Below are 19,307 nucleotides of genomic sequence, written 5' to 3' on the forward strand. Positions count from 1 at the left end.
TTAAAGGTCTTTTACCTTTTATCTCTTCTCCTAGCCACATGGGCCTTTGAGAGAGGCTTCGGCCAGACCACAAGGGGCTGGTCCACCTCTTCTCACAGCCCACAAGGCTCTTGGGTCATCACACCCCTCCCGGTGGTCCCCCGGTACCCTCCCAGCACTCCCCACTACCAATGAGCCCAAAACATTTCCGGTGACCAAAACAGGACTTCCTATATATAAATATTTACCTTCGGACCATTCCAGAGCTCCGCATGACGTCCAGGATCTCATTCGGGACTCCAAACAACCTTCGCTTACCAATACCTATAACTCAACTATATTAAAACGTCACCGAACCTTAAGTGTGCAGACCCTGCGGGTTCGAGAACTATGTAGACATGACTGAGACACTCCCCGGTCAATATCCAATAGCGGGACCTGGACATCCATATTGGATCCTACATATTCTACGAATATCTTATTGGTTGAACCTCTATGTGAAGGATTCACACAATCCCGTATATCATTCTTTTTGTCCTTCGTTATGTTATTTGCCCGATATTCGATCGTTGGTATCGACATACCTATTTCAATCTCGTTACCGGGAAGTCTCTTTACTCGTTCCATAACACAAGATCCCGTGACTAACTCTTTAGTCACATTGATTGCAAGGCTTGTTGGTGATGTTTTATTACCGAGTGGGCCCCGAGACACCTCTCCGTCACACGGAGTGACAAATCCGAGTCTTGATCCATGCTAACCTTTGGAGATACGTGTAGAGAACCTTTATAGTCACCCAGTAACGTTGCAACATTTGATACACAAGGCATTCCTCCGGTGTCAGTGAGTTACATGATCTCATGGTCATAGGAATGTATACTTGACATGCAGAAAACAATAGCAAGAAAATAACACGATCATATGCTACATTTATAGTTTGGGTCTTGTGCATCACATCATTCTCCTAATGATTTGATCCCGTCATCAAGTGACAACACTTGTCTATGGCTAGGAAACCTTAACAATCTTTGATCAACGAGCTAGTCAACTAGAGGCTCACTAGGGACATTGTTTTGTCTATATATCCACATATGCATTTATGTTTCCATTCAATACAATTATAGGACGGATAATAAACGATTATCTTGAAATAGGAAATATAGTAATAACTATTTTATTGTCTCTAGGGCATATTTCTAACAGGATTGTCATTGGAAATTTTTGTACTTTTCCTTGTAGAAGCAGGCGCTCTAAGATCAGCAGGATTAGCATAGTCCTTTCTGACGGTCTTCTTAGGAGCCTTTTGGAGGAGCTGAAATTTCCTCTGGCACAAAATCTGAGTCCTCTTCATCTGAGTCAAGCTTCTTTCTCTGCCAGGTGGCTGCTTTGGGCAAGCCATGGGAGCTAGGAGAGCTTGGGTCAAAAGTTGTCTTCTCGGGACTTGTGCCTGAGTCCATCTCAGTACTGTTTTCTCTGTAATCATTTTGTCTATCATCATATCCTGACATCCTGATAGACAAAACAAGCAACCAACACACCAGCACACAAGCAGATCTGTGAAGCAGATATAGAAGAGCACAAGGGTTGAGCATCAGAAAACATAGAAGTTCTTTTTACAAAAATTGAACAAAGAAATCCTTAGTTTTAACTTTGTGCATATCACATTTTGATAGCACCGAGTTTGAACTTCCAGAGTCATCGAGACAAATGAACTTCTTCACAAAAACTTGGTCATCACTTTGGTGGAACCAAAAGTGACAAGTCGGTCTCACCGAGTTCATTCTCAGGAACCATAGTTTCAAAACCGGTGGGACCGACTTTTGCAATTTGGTGTCACCAAGATGAGTTCTGCGGACAGCTAAACCCAAAAAATTCCCGTTCGCTAATTCTACGGGAACTTCTGGTGGAAGGAGGGGTTTGCACATGGTGGCTTATAGATAAAATTTCTAATGCGCATGAGATTAATCAAGGGAGGGCAAGAGAAAAATGGATTCCTACCCTAACTTGGTGGCAGTCCTACTACGACGGCGATGGTGGTTAAGATTCCGTCGACGGTAGTGAATCCCAGAGGTGGAGGTGCTCAGGGAGACAAAGGCGATGACCAGGGGTGCTTCGGCGACATCTTAGGGTTTAGGAGCGAAATGTTTGAGGAGTGAATTTCAAAACATCCGGTCCGCGAGATTATATACCCATCGCTGTCGATCTCACCGATATTACAAATCGGTGTCACCAAGTTCCTCGGCTATATGTTGACATGGAAACTCAGTGTAACTGAGTTGGTGATTTCGGTGGTACCGAGATTTAAAACCCAGATCAACTTTGGGAATTCGGTGGAACTGAGTTTGTGGAGTTGGTTTCACCGAGATTCAGAAAGAGGTTTTGAAAGGCAGCCTTTGACGATATTGAACTCCGAGTGCTCCTTCACATAGAGGGATCGACAAGTGCTTGTTCAAGTTTTGTGATGAAGCATGAATATAACTTAAGATGAGAAATCACAAATAGCTAGAGGAGGGTCCTATGCATTCTTGTCCAGCCAATTAGCAAAAGATAAGTCAAGAGCCAAATAACAACAATTGGATGTCCTCGAATGAGCAAGAATATGCACACGAACATGCTCACACAATAAGATGATGGATAAAATATGGTGAACATGCACAAACAACCTAGCATCTATAAAGCACTTGGGCGATGACAAAGTCATCTATATATGAGTATATTGACTTAGGAGCCAAGTAAGAATACTTGATCATACGTCATACTCATCGTTAAGCATAAGTGGGGTTACCACTTTTACATAACCATTAATGTGTTCATATCCTTAGAATATGCTTATACTCAAGATTTAGAGTAAAGCTCCCCCTTGGTATGACATCCACCTAAGAGGGATAAACTAACCTTGGGTTTTGTCGTAGAAGACTTCAAGTAGGTGAAGTAGTGGTGGATGCTCAATGTTGATGAAGATCATCTTGAGTTGGGAGCAATCCTTGTTGTTTCTTACTCTTCTCACCTACATGTGTTAGTCCCAAAGCACAAGGAACATATGCAAGAATATCTATGTAAATGGAGTGAAACACAAATGGGATGATGTCCAAAGATGCATTAATTACCTTGTTCCTTGCTTACCTTTGAGGGAATGTGTGACTCCTTGAACTAATGCATATGGTTGAGGTTGATTGCATATAGTTCTTACCAAAATGAATGAGAGTGAATTTTATTGGCAGAGTCACCCCTCAAGAACTTTCTAGTTCTTCCTCTTGGAATCCACATCAACTTGATGGGGATCCTTGGAGTTGTGGTAGCACTAGATGAGGTGGTGCTAGAAGTGTCCTTGGGAATCTACTTGAATATGCATTTTCATCTTATGCTTCCAACTAGAAAAATTAGTGCCATTGAAATATGGACCTCTATGATGATAATTTCCCTCACTAGACGCCATACTCTCCTAGGTTGTGAAACCAATGCAATGGAGACCAAAGCTCTCATACCACTTGTAGGATCGAAAGTATGTCTAGAGGGGGGTGATTAGACTACTTGAGAAGATAAAAACTTAGCCTTTTCCAAATTTTAGTTGAGGGGCAGTTTTGGTAGTTAAGGCAAGTCAAGTACACCCTACACATGCAGTTCTAAGAGTGTAGCGGCGGAAAGTAAAACATACAAGTGTAAAGTAAAGGAGTAAGGCAGGGAGATCAAACGCATCAGGTTGACACGGCGATTTTTGGCATGGTTCCGATAGGTGGCGCTATCGTACGTCCATGTTAGTGGAGACTACAACCCACGAATGATAATTACTGCGAGAGTCCACGGAGGGCTCCACTCACGAAGGGTCCACAAAGAAGCGGACTTGTCTATTCCATCACGGCTTCCGTCCACGAAGGACTAGCCTTACTCATGGTAGATCTTCATGAAGTAGGCGATCTCCTTGCCCTTACAAACATCTTGGTTCAACTCCACAACACGAAGTAGGAGTCTCCCAAGCGACACCTAACCAATCTAGGAGGCACCACCCTCCAAAAGGTAATAGATGTGCTAGAACAATGAACTCCTATCTTTTCTGCTTCTAAAAGATAGTCTCCTCAACACAAAATCACTCTCTCACAGAATAGGCATGGGTAGGTGATACGTCCATTTTGCATCATGCTTTCATGTTGATATTTATTGCTTTTTGGGCTGTTATATTACTTGTGGTACCATATTTATGCTTTTTCTCTCTTATTTTGCAAGGTTTATTTGAAGAGGGAGAATTCACGCAGCTGGAATCCTGGACTGGAAAAGGAGCAAATCCTAGTCCACTATTCCGCACATCTCCAAATGCCTTGAAAAGTTACGTGGATTTTTTTTGGATTATATAAAAAATACTGGGCGAAAGAACTACCGGAGGGGGGCTGCCAGGGCGCCACAAGCCCTGACACCGCCACCCCCCTAGTGGCGGAGTGGGGGCTTGTGGGCTCCCTGACGACCCACTAGCCCCCCTCTTTTGCTATATGAAGCGTCCTGGTCCAGAAAAAATCAAGAGGGAGCTTTTTCGTGGTTTCGCCGCCGCCACGAGGCGGAACTTGAGCAGATCCAATCTAGAGCTCCGACAAGACGATCCTACCGGGGAAACTTCCCTCCCGGAGGGGGAGGTCGTCGCCATCGTCATCACCAACACTCCTCTCGTCGGAGGGGAGGCATCTTCATCAGCACCATCTCCTCTCCAATCCCTAGTTCATCTCTTGTAACCAATCTTTGTCTCGCAACTCCGATTGGTACTTGTAAGGTTGCTAGTAGTGTTGATTACTCTTTGTAGTTGATGTTGGTTGGATCATTTGGTGGAAGAGTTTATGTTCATATCCTTGATGCTATTCATTACACCTCTGATAATGATTATGATTATGCTTTGTTAGTAGTTACTTTTGTTCCTGAGGACATGGGATAAGTCATGCTGATAATAGTCATGTGAATTTGATATTCGTTCGGTATTTTGATACGCTGTATGTTGTCTTTTCCTCTAGTGGTGTTATGTGAACGTCGACTACATAACACTTCACCATATTTGGGCCTAGAGGAAGGCATTGGGGAGTAGTAAGTAGATGATGGGTTGCTGGAGTGACAGAAGCTTAAACCCCAGTCTATGTGTTGCTTCGTGAGGGGCTGATTTGGATCCACTAGTTTAATGCTATGGTTAGACTTTGTCTTAATTCTTCTTTTGTAGTTGCGGATGCTTGCGAGAGAGGTTAATCCTTTCACAGGAGATGGATCTTCACATCCAGACTTGCATCTAATCTATGTAGATGAAGTTTGTGGTTTATTTAAGCTTGCAGGTTTGCACGAGGATGAGGTAAAGAAGAAAGTCTTTCCTTTATCTTTGAAGGATAAGGCGTTGACATGGTATAGGCTATGTGATGATACAAGATCATGGGGCTACAATCGGTTGAAATTGGAATTTCATCAAAAGTTCTATCCTATGCATTTAGTACATCGTGATCGGAACTTTATTTATAACTTTTGGCCTCGTGACAGGTAAAGCATAGCTCAAGCTTGGGGGAGGCTTAAATCAACGCTATATTCATGCCCCAATCATGAGCTCTCGAGAGAAATCATCACTCAAAACTTTTATGCTCGGCTTTCTCATGAAGATCGTACCATGCTTGACACTACTTGTGCCGGTTCTTTTATGAAGAAGGATATTGATCACAAGTGGAATTTATTGGAGAGAATCAAACGCAACTCTGAAGATTGGGAGCTGGAGGAAGGTAAGGAGTCAGGTATGAATTTCTAGTTTGATTGCGTTAAATCTTTTGTTGAGACAAACACTTCTAGAGATTTTAGCGCTAAGTATGGACTTGACTCTGAGATAGTAGCTTCTCTTTGTGAATCTTTTGCTGCTCATATTGATCTTCCCAAAGAGAAGTGGTTTAAATATCATCCTCCTGTAGAAAGCAACATAGCCAAAACCAATCTAGTTGAGGAGAAAGTCATTGCTTTTAGTGATCCTGTTGTTCCTTGTGCTTACACTGAGAAACCACCATACCCTGCTAGGATAAAGGATTATTCTAAAGCTCCAACTGTGATACGTAGGGGTTACATTAGATCACTTGCACCCCCTGAGGAGATTAGAGTTGAACCTAGTGTTGCTATTATCAAAGATCTCTTAGCCGAAGACATAGATGGGTATGTTATCAAATTCTGTGAGGACTCCGCTAGAATTGCTAAACCTCACGCGAAAGACAAACACAGACCTGTAGTTGGCCTGCCCGTTGTTTCTGTGAAGATAGGAGATCACTGTTGCCATGGTTTATGTGATATGGGAGCTGGTGTTAGTGCAATACCCCGTTCTCTATATGATGAAATCAAAGATGAGATTGCACCTGTTGAATTAGAACCCATTGATGTCACTATCACGCTAGCTAATAGAGACACTATCCGCCCTTTGGGAATTGTGAGAGACGTATAAGTCATCTGTGGTAAGACGAAGTATCCTACTGATTTCCTCGTCCTTGGTACTGCACAAGATAGCTTTTGTCCCATCATATTCGGTAGACCCTTTCTCAACACTGTCAATGCTCACATTGATTGCATTAAGCAGACTGTCACAGTAAGTTTCGAGGGTGTGTCTCATGAATTTAACTTCTCCAAGTTTGGAAGACAAACCCATGAAAGAGAGTCGTCTGGTAGGGATGAAATCATTGCTCTTGCCTCTATTGCCGTACCTCCTACGGATCCTTTAGAGAAATATCTGCTTGAGCATAAAAATGATATGCATATGGAGGAGAGAGATGAGATAGATAAAATTGTCTTAGAACAATATCCTATTCTCAAGAATAATCTGCCTGTTGAACTGCTTGGGGATCCTCCCCCACCAAAGGGTGATCCTGTGTTCGAGCTTAAATAGTTGCCTGATACTCTTAAGTATGCCTATCTTGATGAGAAGGAGATATATCCTGTCATTATTAGTGCTCTCCTCTCTGAGCGCGAAGAGAAGAAGTTACTAAAAACTCCGAGGAAGCACCGTGCTGCTATTGGATATACTCTTGATGATCTTAAGGGTATTAGTCCTACTCTATGTCAGCACAAGATTAAAACCGATCCTAACTTTAAACCAGTTGCTGATCATCAAAGGAGATTAAATCCTAAGATGAAAGAGGTCGTTAGAAAAGAAATATTAAAGCTTCTCGAGGCAGGAATCATTTATCCTGTTGCTCATAGTGATTGGGTAAGTCCAGTACATTGCGTACCTAAGAAGGGAGGTATCACAGTCGTTCCTAATGATAAGGATGAACTAATCCCACAAAGGATTATTACCGGCTATTGAATGGTGATAGACTTTCGGAAACTGAACAAGGCAACCAGGAAAGATCATTATCCTTTGCCCTTTATCGACCAAATGCTAGAAAGGCTATCAAAACAAACACACTTTTGCTTTCTAGACGGTTATTCAGGTTTCTCGCAAATACGTGTTGCACAATCTGATCAAGAGAAAACCACTTTCACCTGGCCTTTCGGTACCTTTGCCTATAGACGTATGCCTTTTGGCTTATGTAATGCACGTGCCACCTTCCAAAGATGTATGATGGCTATATTCTCTGACTTTTGTGAAAAGATCGTTGAGGTTTTCATGTATGACTTCTCCGTTTACGGGTCTTCTTTTGATGATTGCCTCAGCAACCTTGATCGAGTCTTACAGAGATGCGAAGAAACCAACCTCGTCTTGAATTGGGAGAAGTGCTACTTTATGGTTAATGAATGTATCGTCTTAGGACACAAATCTCTGAAAGAGGCATTGAAGTTGATAAGGCTAAGGTTGATGCAATTGAGAAAATGCCTTGCCCCACAGATATCAGAGGTATACAAAGTTTCCTAGGTCATGCTTGTTTCTGTAGAAGGTTCATTAAAGACTTCTCTAAGATTTCTAGGCCTCTTACCAACCTCTTGCAGAAGGATGTTCCTTTTGTTTTTGATGAGGATTGTGAGGAAGCCTTTGAAATACTTAAGAAGGCTTTGATAACCACACCTATTGTTCAACCACCTGACTGGAACTTGCCCTTTGAAATCATGTGTGACGCTAGTGATTATGCTGTTGGTGCTATTCTAGGACAAAGAGTTGACAAGAAGTTGAATGTCATTCACTACGCTAGTAAAACTCTAGAAAGTGCCCGAAGAAACTATGCCACTACGGAGAAGGAATTTTTAGCAGTCGTGTTTGTATGTGAAAAGTTCAGATCTTATATAGTTGACTCCAAAGTCACTATTCACTCTAATCATGCTGCTATTAAGTACCTTATGGAGAAGAAGGATGCTAAGCCTAGGCTGGTCAGATGGGTTCTCCTGCTACAGGAATTTGATTTGCACGTCGTTGACCGAAAGGGTGCTGATAACCCTGTAGCAGATAATTTGTCTAGGCTAGAGAATGTCCTTGATGACCCACTACCTATTGATGACAGCTTTCCTTATGAGCAACTAAATGTCATCCGCACTTCACTTAGTGCACCGTGGTATGCTGATTATGCAAACTATATCGTAGCCAAATACATACCACCCAGTTTCACCTATCAACAAAAGAATAAATTCTTCTTTGATTTGAGACACTACTTTTGGGATGATCCTCACCTTTATAAGGAAGGAGAAGATGGTGTTATTACACGTTGTGTGCCTGAACATGAACAGGGACAGATCCTGCAGAAGTGTCATTCCGAAGCCTACAGAGGACACCATGCTGGAGATAGAACTGCCCATAAGGTATTCCAATCAGGTTTCTATTGGCCCACTCTCTTCAAGGATGCCCGTAAGTTTGTCTTGTCTTGTGATGAATGCCAAAGAATAGGGAACATCACTAAGCGTCAAGAGATGCCTATGAACTATTCACTTGTCATTGAACCATTTGATGCCTGGGGCTTTGATTATATGGGACCCTTCCCGAGTTCCAATGGGTACACTCACATCTTAGTTGATGTGGATTACGTTACTAAGTGGGTAGAAGCTATCCCCACTAAAAATGTTGATCACCACACCTCTATTAAGATGCTTAAAGAATTCATATTCCCAAGGTTTGGAGTCCCTACATACTTGATGACTGATGGTGGTTCACACTTCATTCATGGTGTTTTCCGCAAGATGCTAGCTAAGTATGATGTCAACTATAGAGTTGCATCTCCTTATCATCCTTGGTCCAGTGGTCAAGTGGAGTTGAGTAATAGGGAGATCAAGTTGATCCTACAAAAGACCGTCAATAGATCTCGAAAGAACTGGTCTAGAAAACTTGACGATGCACTATGGGCTTATAGGACTGCTTATAAGAATCCCATGGGCATGTCACTGTATAAAATGGTTTACGGTAAGGCCTGTCATTTACCTCTTGAGCTGGAACACAAAGCTAATTGAGCAATCAAAGAGCTCAACTTTGATTTCAAACTTGCCGGTGAGAAGCGGTTGTTTTATATCAACTCGTTAGATGAATGGAGAGCCCAGGCATATGAGAATGCCAAATTGTTCAAGGAAAAGGTTAAGAGATGGCACGACAAACGAATACAGAAACGAGAGTTCAATGTAGGTGATTCTTTGCACGCAAGCTTCTCTCTAAATGGGAAGGTCCCTATGTTGTCGAGGAAGTATATCGTTCCGGTGCCATCAAAATCAATAACATGGAAGGAAATTTTCCAAGAGTGGTAAATGGGCAAAGAATCAAGCATTACATCTCTGGTACTCCCATAAATGTTGAGACCAATTTCATCAATGTCATAACTCCAGAGGAGTACATAAGGGATGTTTATCAGCCTATTTCAGACCTTGAAAACGAAGATGTATCTGTTTCAGTAAGAAATTCGACTCCGATACTTTTCCAATAGGAAATTTCTTCAGTTTTGGAATTTTTGGAAATTAGAAAAATAAAAAGCAGTCCGGAGAGCGAACGAGGCAGCCACAAGCCCTGCCACCGCCCCATACCCCCTGGTGGCGGAGGGCAAGCTTGTGGGCACCTCGTGTGCCTCCCGGACTCCGTTTTCTTGCGGAGGACTCCTTCTGGCCCAGAAAAAATCAATATATAGTCGCCCGAAGGTTTTGATCTCCGTATTGTGTAGTTTCCCTCTGTTTTCGTTTTGAGCCTGTTTCTGTGACAAATCTAGATCATCATGACTTCCCCAAACGCTCCTAAGGACAAGATCTTCGAGAAGGTCATCAATCCCTACCTCACGGAAGTGCTGAAACACCCTCAATCTATCAAGATGAGTGAGGGGATGTTGCACATCCGTGATGTTGAGGGGCCTAAGAAGACCGGAAGCATGGAGACGAGGCTCGAAGCAATGGAGCAACAAGTCTTCAACTGCCAAGGGATGGTGGAGCGTGGACTCAACGCCAACCACACGATGATCACAGAGTTCACTAGCAATCACAAGATGGATGCCATTGATATTGGGAAACACCTCTCGAGGCTCTATGATAGGGTTGATCAACTTCAGGGCCAGATCTATGACCTGCAGAACCAAAACTGTGAGTATGAGTACAGATTTAAATCAATAAGGTTGGCTGCAGATTTGAGGATTCCGGCGACTCGTTCATCCTGCCATGATGGAGCACCTATGCCTTGGAAGACGGAGGATCAGACCGCTCCAACAACACCACCATCACCACCAAAGGAAGACAACTAAGCATTGGTATGGGCAATCCCCTTGGCTTCTGCCAAGCTTGGGGGAGTTGCCCTGGTATCGTATCACCTTTATATCTTTTGCTTTTACCTTTGTTTTAGTTCTTTCCTTTTCAGTTTTTATTTCTTCTTTTAGAGGAATAAGTCTTTAGTTTTTAGTTTGAGTCTTTTGCTTTTGTCTCTCCCCCGATGTATTCGAGCTTACGAGCTATATAATAAAGAGTGTCTTAGTCAAGGGCTTAGCTTTGTGTCATGATCAAAAGTATGAAAAGAACGATAGCATGAAAGATCATGAGACGATCTTATGGAAAGTGATAACTTCACTTATAACACGTATGATGATTGAAACTTGTTGAGAATAAATCAACATAGACCTCACTCATTGTTGCAATTAATAAGAAGTAATAAGGAAAGAGAGGTTCACATATAAATATATTATCTTAGACATTTTTTACAATTGTGAGCACTCACCAAACTATTACATGCTTAGGAGTAGATGTTGGACAAGGAAGACAACATAATGAATTGTGTTTGCTTGGTTCCAAACAATGTTATATGATTAGAGATCCCTTAGCATGTGACGATTTCTTCCACCTCATATTAACAAAAACTCCCGCACCAAGTAGAGATACTACTTGTGCATCCATAAACCTCCAACCTAGTTTTGCCATGAGAGTCCACCATACCTACCTATGGATTGAATAAGATCCTTCAAGTAAGTTGTCATCGGTGCAAGCAATAAAAATTGCTCTCTAATACGTATGATCTATTAGTGTGTGGAAAATAAGCTTTGTATGAACCTGTGATGAGGAAGACATAAAAGCGACATACTGCATAATAAAGTTCTTTATCACAGGAGGCAATATAAAGTGACATTCCTCCACACTAAGAGGACACACATTCAAACCTCAAAAACGCATGACAACCTCTGCTTCCCTCTGCGAAGGGCCTATCTTGTACCTTTACTTTTTGCCCATGTAAGAGTTATGGTGATCTTCACCAATTCCTTTTTTGCCTTTGTCTTGGCTACCGTCACATGCTTGGGAAATATCTATATTCATATATCAACTTGGAGTTGAGTACTTATGCTTTATTGTTGTTGACTTTACCCTTGAGGTAAATGGTTGGTAGGCAAAACTATAAGCCCCTATCTTCCTTTGTGTCCAGCTGAAACTTTGACACCATGAGTACCACGTGAGTTGTAACAATTGTGGAAAACAAAAGATATGATTGAGTATGTGGGTTTGCCTTACAAGCTCTTATTTGACTCTTTCTGATGTTGTGATAAATTGCAATTGCTTCAATGACTATGTACTATTGTTGGTTACTTCTCGGTAAAGTTTTTTGCTTCATGCTTTGCTTTGTGAAGGAATTGTTACTTTCCCATAAGAATCTTTATGATATATTGCTGTTCTATGTGTGATCATGATGCCCTCATGTCCGTATTATGTTTTATCGACACCTTCGTCCCTCAACATGTGGACATGTTTATGGAACTTGACTTTCGCTTGAGGACAAGCGAGGTCTAAGCTTGGGGGAGTTGATACGTCCATTTTGCATCATGCTTTCATGTTGATATTTATTGCTTTTTGGGGTGTTATATTACTTGTGGTACCATATTTATGCCTTTTCTCTCTTATTTTGCAAGGTTTATTTGAAGAGGGAGAACTCAGGCAGTTGGAATCCTGGACTGGAAAAGGAGCAAACCCTAGTCCACTATTCTGCACATCTCCAAATGCCCTAAAGAGTTACGCCGATTTTTTCTGGATTATATAAAAATACCGGGCGAAAGAACTACTGGAGGGGGGTTGCCAGGGCGCCACAAGCCCTAACACCGCCACCCCCTGGTGGCGAAGTGGGGGCTTGTGGGCTCCCTGACGGACCACTAGCCCCCTCTTTTGCTATATGAAGCGTCCTAGTCCAGAAAAAATCAAGAGGGAGCTTTTTCGTGGTTTCGCCGCCGCCACGAGGCGGAACTTGAGCAGATCCAATCTAGAGCTCCGGCAGGACGATCCTGCCGGGGAAACTTCCCTCCCGGAGGGGGAGATCGCCGCAATCGTCATCACCAACACTCCTCTCGTCGGAGGGGAGGCATCTTCATCAACATCTTCATCGGCACCATCTCCTCTCAAATCCCTAGTTCATCTCTTGTAACCAATCTTCGTCTCGCAACTCCGATTGATACTTGTAAGGTTGCTAGTAGTGTTGATTACTCTTTGTAGTTGATGCTAGTTGGATTATTTGGTGGAAGAGTTTATGTTCAGATCCTTGATGCTATTCATTACACCTCTGATCATGATTATTATTATGCTTTGTGAGTAGTTACTTTTGTTCCTGAGGACATGGGATAAGTCATGCTGATAATAGTCATGTGAATTTGATATTCGTTCGGTATTTTTATATGATGTATGTTGTCTTTTCCTCTAGTGGTGTTATGTGAACGTCGACTACATAACACTTCACCATATTTGGGCCTAGAGGAAGGCATTGGGGAGTAGTAAGTAGATGATGGGTTGCTGGAGTGACAGAAGCTTAAACCCCAGTCTATGCATTGCTTCGTGAGGGGCTGATTTGGATCCACTAGTTTAATGCTATGGTTAGACTTTGTCTTAATTCTTCTTTTGTAGTTGCGGATGCTTGCGAGAGAGGTTAATCATAAGTGGGATGCTTGTCCAAGTAAGGGCAATACCCAAGCGCCGGTCCACCCACATATCAAACTATCAAAGTAACGAATGCGAATCATATGAACATGATGAAACTAGCATGACAGAAATTCCCGTGTGTCCTCGGGAGCGTTTTTACTCCTATAAGACTTTGTTCAGGCTTGTCCCTTGCTACAAAAGGGATTCGGCCACTTGCTGCACCGTTGCTACTACTTGTTACTCTTTGCTTGCTACGTTTCACCTCGCTACACAATCACCTGTTACCGCTACTTTTAGTGCTTGCAGTTATTACCTTGCTGAAATCCGTTTATCAGAGCCTTCTGCTCCTCGTTGGGTTCGACGCTCTTACTTATCAAAAGGACTACGATTGGTCCCCTATACTTGTGGGTCATCAGTAGGAGAGATTTATTTGGTGGAAAGCAACTTGGGGAGGCTATAGATCGAGTTTCAAATGATTGGAATGGAATGTCTTGGTCTCAACACATGAGTAGGTGTCACTCTCTCGGAAAAATGGATCTAGCAATGAAGTGTGTTGTGAGTGCTTCTCCCACAAATGAGAGGTGGGTGAAGGGATATATATAGGCAGCACACAAAATCCAACCGGTACACCTAAAGTGGCAAACTCGATGACACCGAAGTCATAAACTTGGTGGTACCGGCTTTTACTAAAGGTAGCAACTTTTGAATCTCGGTGAGACCGATATACACCACTTGGTGGCACCGAAAAGGTGACTAACGGTCAGATGAGTAAAGTCGGTGACACCAATACTCAAACTTGGAAATTCCAATTTTGTGTACTGAGGCAACCGAAAGTTGGTCACCCAAACTCGGTAGCACTGATATGGTTTTGGTTGCACTGATTTTGTGGGAATGGCTAGGGTTCTGTCTGAGATCAACCTCGGTGAGGCCGAAATGAGAAAGTTGGTGGCACCAATTTTGAGTATGTGGTTTTGGACAAAATGGTTATGTGGGTAAAATGACTGAGTATTTTGGTGGCTAACTTAGAGCACTTGAGAAACCAGTTCATTTTAATACCTCGCCCCTTTTAATAATATTGGCTTTCCTATGGACTCAAAAGTGATTTCTCACAGATATAAAATGAAGAATCTTCTAGCTTGAAGCTCGAGCCAACCCTATTCCTTTCTTGCATCAAGGGGCATCTCCACATAAGCCTTTAGCCAAAGCATCTTTTGAAATTTTCTTAAATATACTTGGATAAACATATTAGTCCAATGACGCATATGTTATGATCAATTATAAAAACCACCACAGGGAGCAGTTGTGCTTTCACTTGGCCATGTCAAGATTGCTTTTGATGCGAGTTGATGGCAATATTGTGTAGTGTATTTCTTACGAATACCTACAAAAGGTTAGATGCAATACAAGGGAGCATAGTTTCCAAGATATAAGATAGTCATATCAATGGCATCAAGGAATAATCAATCAAGCTCATGCCCTTGCATGCATCTGAGTGAGTTTTTAGCTCAAGTTTGAAGCATCAATGATGTTCAACTCACTCCTTAGATGACAAAATACTTTCTCATCAAGTGGTTTGGTAAAGATATCAGCTAATTGTTTGTCAGTACGAACATGCTTGATATTTATATCTCCTTTACCAACATGATCACGAATGAAATGATGTCGCACTTGGATATGTTTTGTTCGAGAATGTTGCACATGATTATAGGCAATTTTAATAGCACTTTCATTGTCACATAACAATGTGACTTTTCTAACATGAATGTCATAATCCTTAAGAGTTTGAGTCATCCATAGTAATTGCGCACAACATTATCCACCGGCAATATATTCAACTTCGGCAGTAGATAAAGATACCGAGTTTTGTTTCTTGGATGACCAAGACACAAGAGATCTCCCAAGAAATTGACACGTACCCGAGGTGGATTTTCTATCAACCTTGTCTCCGGCATAGTCCGAGTCGGAATAGCTAACAAGATTAGAAGAAGATCCCTTGGGATACCATATGCCAAAATTTGGTGTATGTATGATGTATCTCACTATTGCTTTCACAACCAATAGATGACACTCTTTTGGTGCCGCTTGATATCGGGCACACTTGCAAACACTCAACATGATGTTAGGATGGGAGGCACATAAATATAGCAATGAACCAATCATTGATCGATAAAAAATTTTGATCAACTAATTTGTCCTCCTTAGTGAGGTCAAGATGTCCACTAGTAGGCATGGGGGTTCTCATACCTTTGCATTCTTGAATGTTGAACTTCCTGATTAAGTCCTTGGTGTACTTGGTTTGAGAGATAAACGTACCTTCTCTTGATTGTTTGATTTGCAATCCAAGGAAGAATTTCAGCTCACACATCATGGACATCTCATACTTTTCTCACATCAACTTTCCAAACTATTCACTAAAATGTGGGTTAGTAGAACCAAAGATAATATCATCCACATAAATTTGGTACACAAATAGTTCGCCGTTAACTCTTTTAGTGAATAAGGCTGCATCTATTTTACCAATCTCAAAACCCTTTTCAATGAGATACTTCGTTAGACATTTGTACCAAGCTCTATGGGCTTGTTTAAGACCATATAAAGTTTTAAAGTTTGTAAACATGATCAGGTTTCTTAGGGTTCACGAATCCGGGAGGTTGTTTAACATAAACTTCCTCCTCAGTTTCTCCATTAAGAAGAGCACTTTTGATATCCATTTGGTATAGGGTAATATCATGGTGATTGGCAGAAGTAAGAAGAATGCGAATGGCTTTAAGTCTAGCAACATGTGCATAAGTCTCACTATAGTCCGTACCTTCGACTTGCGTGTATCCTTGGGCTGGGTCCACAGAACCCGAGCCCCCTGAGAGAGGGGCTGGCGAACACTGGGTCCACAGAACCCCCACATAGCACACCAGAGAGGCAGCGAGGCCGGTAGCGAGAGCTCCATCTCCTCCCTCATGAATAGCTCGAGGAGCACCATTGTACTTTGATCACCTATAGTCAAACCGACAGGACTAGGGGTTTTACCTCGTCGGAGGGCCCTGGACCTGGGTAGATTGGTGTCATGTGTCTTGTGCCTACACCCATTACCAGAAGCCGATGGTGCCCGTCGGCCCCAAACCACGATCTAAGCCACCTCCTCGTATCTGCCTCGGAAATACCACGACATTTATACAATGTTTTGCCTGTTGTTTTCCACTTGCTACCTTGATGTTTTTATATTTTTAGATTATAAACCTATAGCTATTGTCCATACCATACTTATATCACCATCTCTTCGCAGAATAGTGCACCTATACAATTTACAATTGTATTGGGTGTGTTGGAGACACAGGAGATTTCTTGTATTTGATTGCAGGGTTGTTTGAGAGAGACCATCTTCATCCCACACTTCCCATGGATTGATAAACCTTAGGTCATCCACTTGAGCGAAATTTGTTGTTGTCTACAAAACTCTGCACTTGGAGGCCCACCAACGTCTACAAGAATAAAGTTGCATATTAGACATCACCCCTCCTCTCTCTATATAGGTGGAGGGGCATGATGGACAACCCTCCAAGCCCTAGGGACGCAACCAAAGGGGGATGTGGATTCCTAGTCGTCCTACTCCCCTTCCATAAATAGGTGGACTTTCCACCTCTCCCGAGCCACATGGGCCTTGAGGGACTTGTGCACCTCGCCCAATAAGGCTAGGGAACCCCTCCTTAGCCCATCCTGGCCCTTGGGACATGGTGGAAGCCTTGTTGGACTTCCAGACTCCTCTAGAAGTTTTTGGAACCTTCTGGAAGCTTCTCGGTACAATACCGTAAAACCCGAAAATTTCCCGTTAGCCAAAATATGACTTCCAATATATAAATATTTACCTCCGAACACATTCCGGAGCTCCACGTGACGTCCAAGATTCATCCAAGACTTCGAACAACATTAGGTCACCAACATACATAACCCTATAATACTATATTGTCATCGAACGTTAAGCGTGCGGACCCTACGGGCTCGATAATCATGTAGACATGACCAACACACCTCTCCGATCAATAACCAATAACGGGGCTTGGATGCCCATATTGGTTCTTACATGTTCCATGAAGATCTTTATCGGTCGAACCACGATGTCAAGGATTCAGTCAATCCCATATGCAGTTCCGTTTTCCGTGGATATGCTATTGGCTAGAGATTAGATCGGCGGTATATCCATACCTAGTTCAATCTCGTTATCGACAAGTCTCTCTACTCGTTCTGTAATACAAGATCCTGTGAGTAACTCCTTAGTCACATTGCTTGCAAGCTTATTGTGATGTTGCATTATCGAGAGGGCCTGAAGATACCTCTCCGTCATACGGAATGACAAATCACAGTCTCGATCCATGCCAACCCAATAGACACCCTCAAAGATACGTATAGAGTACCTTTATGATCACCCAGTTACTAAGTGATGTTTGATACACACGAGGCATTCCTTCGGTGTGAGGGAGTTGCATGATCGCATGGTCTTAGAAATAGATATTTGACATGAAGAAATCAATAACAACAAACTAAGTGTCATGATCAAATGCTATGCTTATGGAAGGGTCTTGTCCATCATATCATTCTCCTAATGATGTGACCCCGTTATCAAATGACAAATCATGTCCATGGTTAGGAACCTTAACCATTCTTGATCAACGAGCTAATCTAGTAGAGTCTCACTAGGGACACAATGTTGATTATATATCCACACATGTATTTAAGTTTCTGGTCAATAAAATTCTAGCATGGATAATAAACAATTACCATGAATAGGGAAAAATGATAATAACCAATTTATTATTACCTCTAGGTCATATTTCCATCATCACGTTCATGGACTAACAAATGTTAGTTTTGCAAAATATCGTGCTTGTAGTGCTTGTATCGAAGGAAAGCTACACGATACGTCTCACCGACCCATGACTACTATCTATTCGAAGAGGCCCTTGGAGCTCCTTCACATGGATCTCTTTGGACCTCCATCATTTGATAGTCTTGGGGGAAGAAAGTATTGCTTGGTGATTGTGGATGATTATTCAAGATACACATGGGTATACTTGTTCAAGAGGAAGAGTGAGGCCCAACAAACCAGCCCAACAAACCATCATCGACTTTGCAAATGAAACTCGACGCCAACATGATGCAAATATATTGATAATTAGGAGTGACAACAGCTATGAGTTTAAGAACTACACCTTGGATGGGTTTCTTAGTGATGAGGGGATCGGGCAACAATATTTCGCACCATATACCCCTAAAAAATACGATGTAGCGAATAGGAAGAACCGGATGTTGATGGACACGACATGGATCATGATCGCGGAATTCAAATCTTCATACAACTTTTGGGCCGAAGCCATCAACATCACATGTCATGCATCCAAACGGCTCTACCTACACAAAGGCTTGAACAAGACTCCATATGAGATACTTACCGGTAACAAGCCCAACCTCAAGTACTTCCGGGTGTTCAGTTGTAAGTGTTTTATCCTTAAGAAAGGAGCTCGTTTGTCTACATCCGAAACTATAACCCAAGAGGACATATTTGTTGGTTATGCTGCAAACTTTGATGCTTACCATGTCCTCAACAAGTCCAATGGACACATTGAGGAGACATGTAACATGGAGTTTGATGAAAGTAATGGCACCCAAGTGAGACAAAGTGGTCTTTTGTGATGTAGGTGAGGAAATTCCTCCTCAAGCCATAAGAAAAATGGGTCTGGGACATTTCCAACCCGTTGAGGAACCTCTTGTGGTGGATACAAAGAGAGAAGATAGACCAAGGTTCCCCAAGAAGTACTTTGTCGAGAAGAAGTTGTTGCTAAACGCTTTGAACTTCAAGCTTAAGAAAACATGGGAGTCATGATTGCTCAAGAATAATGTGATCCTGATGGTCTTGTCGGTGGCCCAAGATTCTCGAAGCACGTTGAGACTTTTCAACAAGAATGGCAATGTTTTCACCTATAACTGCATAAAGGACTAGAAGGGCAACACTCACAAATGCTTAATGGCCAAGGCACTTGTGGATAATGAACATGGCGTCAGACTGGTTGTTCGTCGACCCG

This window comes from Hordeum vulgare, chromosome 3H (genome assembly GCF_904849725.1).
Source record: "Hordeum vulgare subsp. vulgare chromosome 3H, MorexV3_pseudomolecules_assembly, whole genome shotgun sequence".
Classification (NCBI taxonomy): domain Eukaryota; kingdom Viridiplantae; phylum Streptophyta; class Magnoliopsida; order Poales; family Poaceae; genus Hordeum; species Hordeum vulgare.